This window comes from Mastomys coucha, unplaced genomic scaffold, assembly GCF_008632895.1.
Source record: "Mastomys coucha isolate ucsf_1 unplaced genomic scaffold, UCSF_Mcou_1 pScaffold18, whole genome shotgun sequence".
NCBI lineage: Eukaryota > Metazoa > Chordata > Mammalia > Rodentia > Muridae > Mastomys > Mastomys coucha.
In genome coordinates, this window is record NW_022196900.1 from 92,469,064 (window position 1) to 92,477,642 (window position 8,579).

Below are 8,579 nucleotides of genomic sequence, written 5' to 3' on the forward strand. Positions count from 1 at the left end.
ATTCTTTACAAAGCTGGACACGGTGGCACACATCTCTAATCCCGGCATTCAAGAGTCAGCGGCATTCAAGAGTCAGAGGTAGGAGGATCTCTGAGTTTGAGGCCAGCCTGGTCTACAGAACAAGTTCCAGGACAACCAGGGCTACACAGAGAAACCCTCTCTTAGAAAACAGAACAAGCCGGGCGGTGGTGGTGCACGCCTTTAATCCCAGCACTTGGGAGGCGGAGGCAGGCAGATTTCTGAGTTCGAGGCCAGCCTGGTCTACAGAGTGAGTTCTAGGACAGCCAGGGCTACACAGAGAAACCCTGTCTCAAAAAACCAAAGGAAACAAAACAAAACAAAACCCTTCTCAAGGACAATCTAGCAAGAGCCAGCAAGCAGCTTCTTGGTTGATGATTCGCCCAGCACAGGATCTGACCATGAGGTGTTCCGCCATGCCCAGGAAGTACTCTGGATACGAGAACAAGATAGAAAACCATCTCTTTCCTTATGAAGCTGACATTCTACTGGGGTCTCCAGGCGAACAGGGGTTGGTTAAACAAACGGTCAAGAAAAAGCACAAGATGTCACCCAGTGGGGATAGGAATGTGAGGACCACTCAGCCGGGGAGGGGCCAGAGGGGCAGAGGGGAGGGGAGGGGGCTATTTCATGTCCTGTGGCCAAGGAAAGATGGCTAACAATAAGCAGAAGTGAGTCCTGGTGGCCTGAGAATATAGCTGAGATGTAGTGTGCGTGTGAGACCTTGGGTTCAATTCCCAGTACTGGAAGCAAGAGAGAGAGAGAGAGACAGAGAGAGAGAGAATTCCCATGAGTAGGTTAGTGGACAAGTGTGGTTTACTTGGGTGTTCACAGAATGGGAGTGAGAAAGGCTAGGCTGGCACCGGGAAGGAAAAGCAACAGGAGGTGAGATGCTCAGCCTCACAGCTCATCCAGGACCTCAGAGACTATGGAAAGGTGTGAGGGATGGATTTGTTTCCATTGAGAATGGAGTGTTTTGCCAGGTGGTGGTGGCTCATGCCTTTAATCCCAGCACTTAGGAGGCAGAGGCAGGTGGATTTCTAAGTTCGAGGCCAGCCTGGTCTACAGAGTGAGTTCCAGGACAGCCAGGGGCTACACAGAGAAACCCTGTCTCGAAAAAAATAAAAATTAAAAAATTAAAAAAAAAAAAAGAGAATGGAGCACTTGAATAAAGGACCAAAGTGATTCAGCTGATGGTTTTTGAAAAAGGTTTATTTATTTATTTTATGTATGTGAGTATACTGTAGCTGTCTTCAGACACACCAGAAGAGGGCATCAGATCTCATCACGGATGGTTATGAGCCACCATTTGGTTGCTGGGAATTGAACTCAGGACTCCTGGGAGAGCAGTCAGTGCTCTTAACCACCGAGCCATCTCTCCAGCCCTTGGCTTGTGATTTAAAAAAAAAAAACACACTGGTTGCTACATGGAGAAGAAATACAGAGAGGGGGTGGTCAAAATGGCAGGCAACAGTGGTACTCTGTCTTGGGTAGTGGATGAGACCGAGGTTAGATGGCAACGCCTCTGGGAATCTGAGCTTGTGACACCTGGGGTGGATCAGGTGGTATGTTTGGGAGAGGAGTCCTGGCCACCCAAGATGTGCCTTTTCCCTGATAGTTAAGGGGGGGAACAACCCTGGGGCAGGAAATCAATTTAGAAGAAGGAGGGTTTATTTCAGCTCACATTTCAAGGCACAACTCCTCTTGGCAGGGAGTCCCCACAAGCTGGAGCTTGAAGCAGCCAATAACCTCCAATCCACCAGAAGCAGAAGGATGACTGACTATGCTCAGCTCTTTGTCTCCTTTGTGTACACAACATCCAACAAAAGGAATGGTGCTGCCCACAGCGGGCAAGTCTTCCCACCCTTTGTATAAAGGAAGCTCTTTAAACAGGAAGGTAAACAACCCAAAGTATAGCTTCAGGAAGTCCCTGAAATTGACCAGATGCACTAGGCCCTTCTCTGCCAGAGAAAGCTATATAAATTGACAATCCTGACAGCTCACCTTGGTTTATGTTGAACTAAGGAGTAGAGATGCCTGAGGCATTGTCTGATCTGAGGCACAGACCCCTGGTCAGCTGCAGGGAGGACCTACCCAGAGCTTCAGGAGAAGGAAAGACTTGGAACTTAAGCACTGCATGGTCTCAGCCCATGCTGCTGGGAGTGTGGGAATGTAGACAGGCTGGGGAGTTATGACAGGTCACCCCTCGCCCCTAGAGCTCTCACCCCCTGCTCTTGCCAGAGCACCCAATCCCAGTGTACGCTGTCTTTGAAGCACAGGTGTCTTTCTATATGTCCGTTCAAATATATGACACCTTACACTGCAGAGCAGTGAGATGACATCTCCTGGCTCTGGGTAAGGGATTAACTAATTAATTAATTTGCTGAACCAAGATGCACTGTCTCTTATCACCTGACAGAAAGAAGCAGCAAGATGACAGGAAGACAGAGCAGAGTAACCCAGGCCCAGAGAAGGAAAACCAGGCCTAGAGAAGGAAAACCAGGCCCAGAGAAGGAAAACCAGGCCCAGAGAAGGAAAACCAGGCCTAGAGAAGGAAAACCAGGCCCAGAGAAGGAAAACCGGGCCCAGAGAAGGAAAACCAGGCCCAGAGAAGGAAAACCAGGCCTAGAGAAGGAAAACCAGGCCTAAAGAAGGCTTGAATCAAACCAGGCAGACCCTCAAGGCACCAGTCACTATACAGGCCTGAGAGGTGTGGGTCGGGGTGGGGTCTCCCCCCAGTGAGCCTCCACCACCAGCATCATCTTCAGCACCTCATTGCACACCTGGCAGCCCACCCCTCCCCTACTCAGTCATCCCCGCACGCCAAGCTGTCCCCCCCGCCCATCCTCTCATCAGCTGTAAGGTACTTTCCTTATTTTATTTGTACTTATTTAGTTTGATGTTTTGAGACAGGGTCTCTGGGCTGACTTTGAACTCATGGCAATCCTCCTGCCTCAGCCTCTGAAGCGCTAGGATTAAGGTCAAGAGCCACCATGCTCTTTGTTTTTGTTTCTATCGAAGAGATATAGCTCAGTCTGACCTCAAACCTGTGATTCCCCTGCTTCAGCCTTCAGAAGGACAGGTGTGTACCACCACAGCTTCCATTCCTTTCTGTTTACAGGTAGGAAGAGATCCCAGGAGCGGGTGAGAGGGAACTGGGGGCCACTTCTTCCTCCTTCTGTCCTTTCCCCTCCGCTGTTACACACTCTTGACTGGAAGGCTCTCATTGCCTCGCTAACCCTCAGCTACAAAGCAGAAGGGGGCTCCCCTTACAACCCCAAAGCAGTAAATTTAATACCAATAAAGGGAAGTTTGGCTTTGCAGAGAGTGGGCACTGGCTAAAAATACTGGTGGCTTCTTGAAGCACTGAGATGAATTCGTAGAGAGTTGACCTTCACACGCAGCTGGACAGAAATAAGATCATGACACCCTGGTGTCTCAAACCACCCACTGCACCCCGAGCAGCATCTGTACCTTAACCCTGACTCTTTCCAGGTCTCCTCTCCTCTCCCATAACCCAATGGCCCCGGCCATGCTGATCTCTCTGCAGTTCCTTGGAATGCCAAGCCATTTCTGCCTCAGGGCCTTTGCCCGGGTTCTGCTGTCTCAGCCATGATGCTTTCCTCTCAGCTCTTTGCACAAGGTTTCCTCGAACCTTCCGTGATACCCTAGCTGAAATGTTCCACCTCCCGGGAGCCTTTCCCAATGTGACCACCCAGCTGACTCAGTGCCTGGTCATCCATCTCATAGCCTTCTGCTTGGCCCTCATCACAAGCCACAGGCTCTTATCGGTTTGTTTTGTGTTTTTGTCCTTCTCTGGGACAGAAAGCTCTGTGAGCCCAGGGGCCTGTCTGTCCTGATAGTGTGATGCTCAATGTATGTCAGTTATCCAGCTCCCGATGCGTGATGAATCCTAGGGAAGTCTCCTTATGTCACTCGGACAGCGGCTGTGAGGGGCTTCTGCCTCGATGGCTCTATAGATAAGGAAGTAGAGGTATAGATGAGATAGGATTGGCCCACGGACACAGCCAGTGAGGTTGGGAACACACTAAGATCTAAGGACAAGGGCTGTGTCTCCTCTCCGGGTAGTAGGTCTGTCCCTCTGTAAGATGGACTGAGAAGGTGTTCCCCAAACACAACGGAATGGATGGCTTCATGACACAAGGCTGGATTTGGAGCTAGCTCTGTTCCCCTGTAAGCTGGGGCCTCAGACCCTAACTCCAACCAAACCCAATATACCTGAGTGTTGGGCACACCTGAAATCCCAGCACTCAGGAAGGGAGGCAGGAAGATGAAGCCTTCCAGCCCAAGCTGGGCTATATGGTGAAACCTGTTTCAAAAAGCAAAGGCCAGAGGCTGGAGGGGTGGTTCGGTGGCCAAAAGTACTTGCTGGTTCTTGTAGAGGACCTGGGTTTGATTGCTATGGGTGCATATTGGGTGGCTCACAAGTGTCTGGACCTGACATCACGTCTTCTGGCCCTATGCACCTGTGCACACATGTGCCTACCCACTCCCACAGGCAAGCAAACATAGTTAAAAATAAAACAAATCTTTTTGTAAGTGCAAAAGTGAAACAAAGTTACAGCAAAAATCAAGAGGAAACAAGACCACAAAAAACAAAACAAAAAAAAAACAAAACTCAAATCCAAAAGAATCCAAAATTCTCATTCTCTCTTACTCTCTCTCATACACACACACACACACAACTGGGCAGAATGGTTCAATGGACAATTCACAAAAAAGAAACCCAGTTGGGCAGTGGTGGCGCATGCCTTTAATCCCAGCACTTGGGAGGCAGAGGCAGGTGGATTTCTGAGTTTGAGGCCAGCCTGGTTTACAGAGTGAGTTCCAGGACAGCCAGGGCTACACAGAGAAACCCTGTCTCGAAAAACCAAAAAAAATAAAAAATAAAAAAAATAAAGTAAACAGAAAGTGCCAATTGAAGAGAGTGAGGATGGGGAAGGGGAAGATGTGTTGGATGTGGTACTTTATGGCTGCGTACCCAGCATTCGGGAAGGTCGAAGGAGGATTTCTGTGAGTCAAAGGATAGCTTCTGCTACTGAGGAGCTGAGGAGGATCCTGCCTTAAAAGACAGATGGGAAGAAAGACAGACTGGTCAGTTTGGCCAGGTATGGCAGCTCCTGCCTATAATTCAGGTTGAAACATAAATTCAAGGCCATAAGAGATACATAGTGAGGTTAGGGGTAACCTGGGAACTAACTAGTAAGCCCCTGTACACACACACACACATACACACACACACACACACACACACACACACAATGGCCCACATCTGCAGGCTTGCTTTTTTTTTTTTTTTGGTTTTTCAAGACAGGGTTTCTCTGTGTAGCCCTGGCTGTCCTGGAACTCACTCTGTAGGCCAGGCTGGCCTCGAACTCAGGGATCTACCTGTCTCTGCCTCCTGAGTGCTGGGATCAAACTTGTGCACCACCACTACCTTTCCACCTAACTTTCTCATGGATTCAAACAGTTGTGAGCTTCCATGTGGGGTGCTGGGAATTGAACTCGGGTCCTTTGGAAGAGCAGCCGTGATCTAAACCACTGAGCCATCTCTCTAGCACAATAGTTCCTCTGTATAGTCCTGGCTGTCCTGGAACATACTCTGTAGACCAGGCTGGCCTCGAACTCAGAGATCTGCCTGCCTCTGCCTCCCAAGTGCTGGGATTGAAAGTGTGTGCCACATCTACCAGCTGTGGATTAACTGGGAGTCCAGACAGAAGTGTCCATCCATTCATTTACTTATCAAGCATCTACCACAAGCCAACCATCCTCTCAAACACCAGAGAAGATACAAGCCAAAGGGAAACCTAACCCAGCTGGAAGGAGACCCAGTAGCAGCCCAGTTGAGCCAAAAAGACCTGGGTTCGAGTCCCATCTCTGCTATGTGACTTGGGGCTATTCATCCAAACCCCCATTTCCCCTGTCTCTGTCATATCAAGACTAATGCTTCAGGGATGCTCTGAGAGAGCTGGCTCCAGTGCCACTGGGCTCTGCTAGGAGGTAGATTGGAGGGGACTGCCCTGTAGAGTTTGGATCCTGTTCTGATGGTTCTGAGGTCTGCACCCAGTCAAGGGAACAAACAGTCTCAGAAAGATGCCTGGACAAGAGTGAGGGGGTGACAGGAGCCACTGGGCCACCTGAGAAGCCTGTTAAGGTAAGGGGGGTGAGGGGCTAGAGATTTGGGTTTTTGATGGCTTTTCCCCCCACTTTTACTGTGTTTGTGTGTGTGTTGTGTGTTCTTGTGCCATGGCTTGTGTGTTTGTGTGTGGAGGTCAGAGGACAAGTTGTAGGAGAGTTGGTTCTCTCCTCCTACCACGTGGGTCCTGGGGATTGAATGCACGCTGTCAAGCTTGGTGGCAAGAGCCTTACCTGTTGAGCCATCTCTCTGGCCTAAGCCCTAGGTTTGATCCAAGCACTGACTGTATAAACCGGGCATGGAAGGCAGGAGGATCAGGAGTTAAAGGTCATCTTATCTACACAGTTTGTGAGGGCAGCCTGGGCTACATGAGCCAAAACTCAACTAAATTAAAATGGTCCAAGGGGAAGTGTACATATCAAGTTCTAGGCCAGCAAGGACTACATAGCAAAGCCCTATCTCGAAGCAAACAAACAAATGGAATTCTGGGAGAAATAATTAATCCAGGTGAGAAATTTACCATCTGCCTGGTGGCAACAGGAGGGGGAGAGAGGAGCAGGCAGATTGGAGAGCTACTCCAGAGAACAATTTCAGCTCAGCGACTGCACTCTCTGGCACAGCCACCAGGTATGGCGTTCTCATGTGTCCACGACCTGCCAATGAACTGGGACCCAGGGGTATCCTGTCCTGAATAAGCTCAGGCAGAACTCAGCTTGGGGGCTGGGAATAGCTTCATCTAAGAGGGTGCGAGCATGCACAGTAGGCCAAGGTGCCCAGGACCCGAGTGAGGAGGAGGAGGAGAAGCTGGGTAAATCATTGGGGACCAGCCAAGGAGGATGCTGGGATGGGAGCTGCTCTGGAGCTGTGGAGGCTGAGAGTTTGGTTTGGAGAAGGGGGTGGCCTGTCCCACGTGTCGTAGATAGAAGAGGCTGCTGGATGGGCCACTAGTGCCCAGACAGGACCATTTTCCTGATTCAGTGGGGAGTGAAGGCCCTTTCTCAGCATGCACAGAATGGTCCCTGCATCCTTGGCCATAGTGGCACACTCTCAGTGCCTGGTCCTGGATCGTCCCTGCATAAGCTACATTTCTCACAGCTGTAAAAACCTCCTGACAGAGTGACTCTCGGGAGTGTTTCTGCCACCATTGGAGGATATAGAGTCCATCAGGATGGCGAAATCACAGCAGCAGGTGTGTAAGGTGGCTGGTCACTCAGCCTGACTTTTTTTTTTTTTTTTTTTTTTTTTAAACAGACTAGAACCGCAGCTCATGGAATAACACCACCCACATCTAGGGCAGACCTCTCACCTCCATTAACCCCAGCTAGGAACCCTCAGCACAGGCAAGCCCACAGGCTTGTGTCCTAGGTGAATCTGGATGCCACAAAGCTGGCAATCCATGTAAACCCACCACAGCTCCTAAGCGGCCACTACATTCTGGGTGCTGGGTGGTTTTCTATCCACTACAATATAAACTAGTGAGCTGATGCTCTGGGGGTCAGAAACTTGCCCAAGACTGGGGCTAGGGGGTCCGTTCCAGCCCTAACTATTATAGCAGACTGGAGGGACACAACCACAACACCTGAACTTGAAGTCTCTCTAACATCTCTCATACAAGTCAACCAGGTTTCAGACTCTGGGGGCCTAAACGGCAGGAATTCCTAACCCAGCAGGTGTAGACCGCGTCTGCGGAACTGTATTGTTAACCAGCATCCAGGTGGATTACCAGGCAGGTGAGGACGGCCACCCTCGGAGCCTCCCCTAATCCCACCCTGTGCTGGGCAGGCAGTGGGGTCAGGCTTCGAGGGGGTATGCACCCCGGGGCTACCGGTTTGGGGCGATCGGTTAGAGCCGAGCCGGGGCTGCAGCTGGGAGCGGACCACGCTGGGGGAGGCACAGGGCGGTAATAAGAAACAACAGGATGTTCTGCTTTTATTAGCCCTGGGGCTGCGCAGCTGCAGGTGAGTAATCAGATTTCTGCGGCGTCCTGTTTTCTCCGCTGCCTGGCGGTTCCTCGACACCCACTCACCTGCCACCAGCCACTGGAGGGAGGGCAGGCAGAAGGGAGGATGGGCGTGGGGACCGCCTGGGTCCTTCGCCCACGCCCACGCCAGCACACCCGCGGAGAACGGTGCACCTGCTGAGCTCGCTGCGGGACGCTCCGCTTTCACTGCGGCTGTAAGGGAGGGGCCGCCCACTCGCAGACAGCACCCTCCCTGGTCCCGAGTCTGAGCCGAGGATCGCAAGGTGCCTCCCTCAACCTGTGCGCTTGGCTTCTGAACCGCAATTGCGCCTCTAGAATAGGACATCTCCTCCCGGGTCAGGCTGGTGATGATGTCCCAGGAACCCAGGCGTCAGGAGGAACTATCCCGCTTCAGAACGGATGGCCCACTGGGCCTGGTGCTTC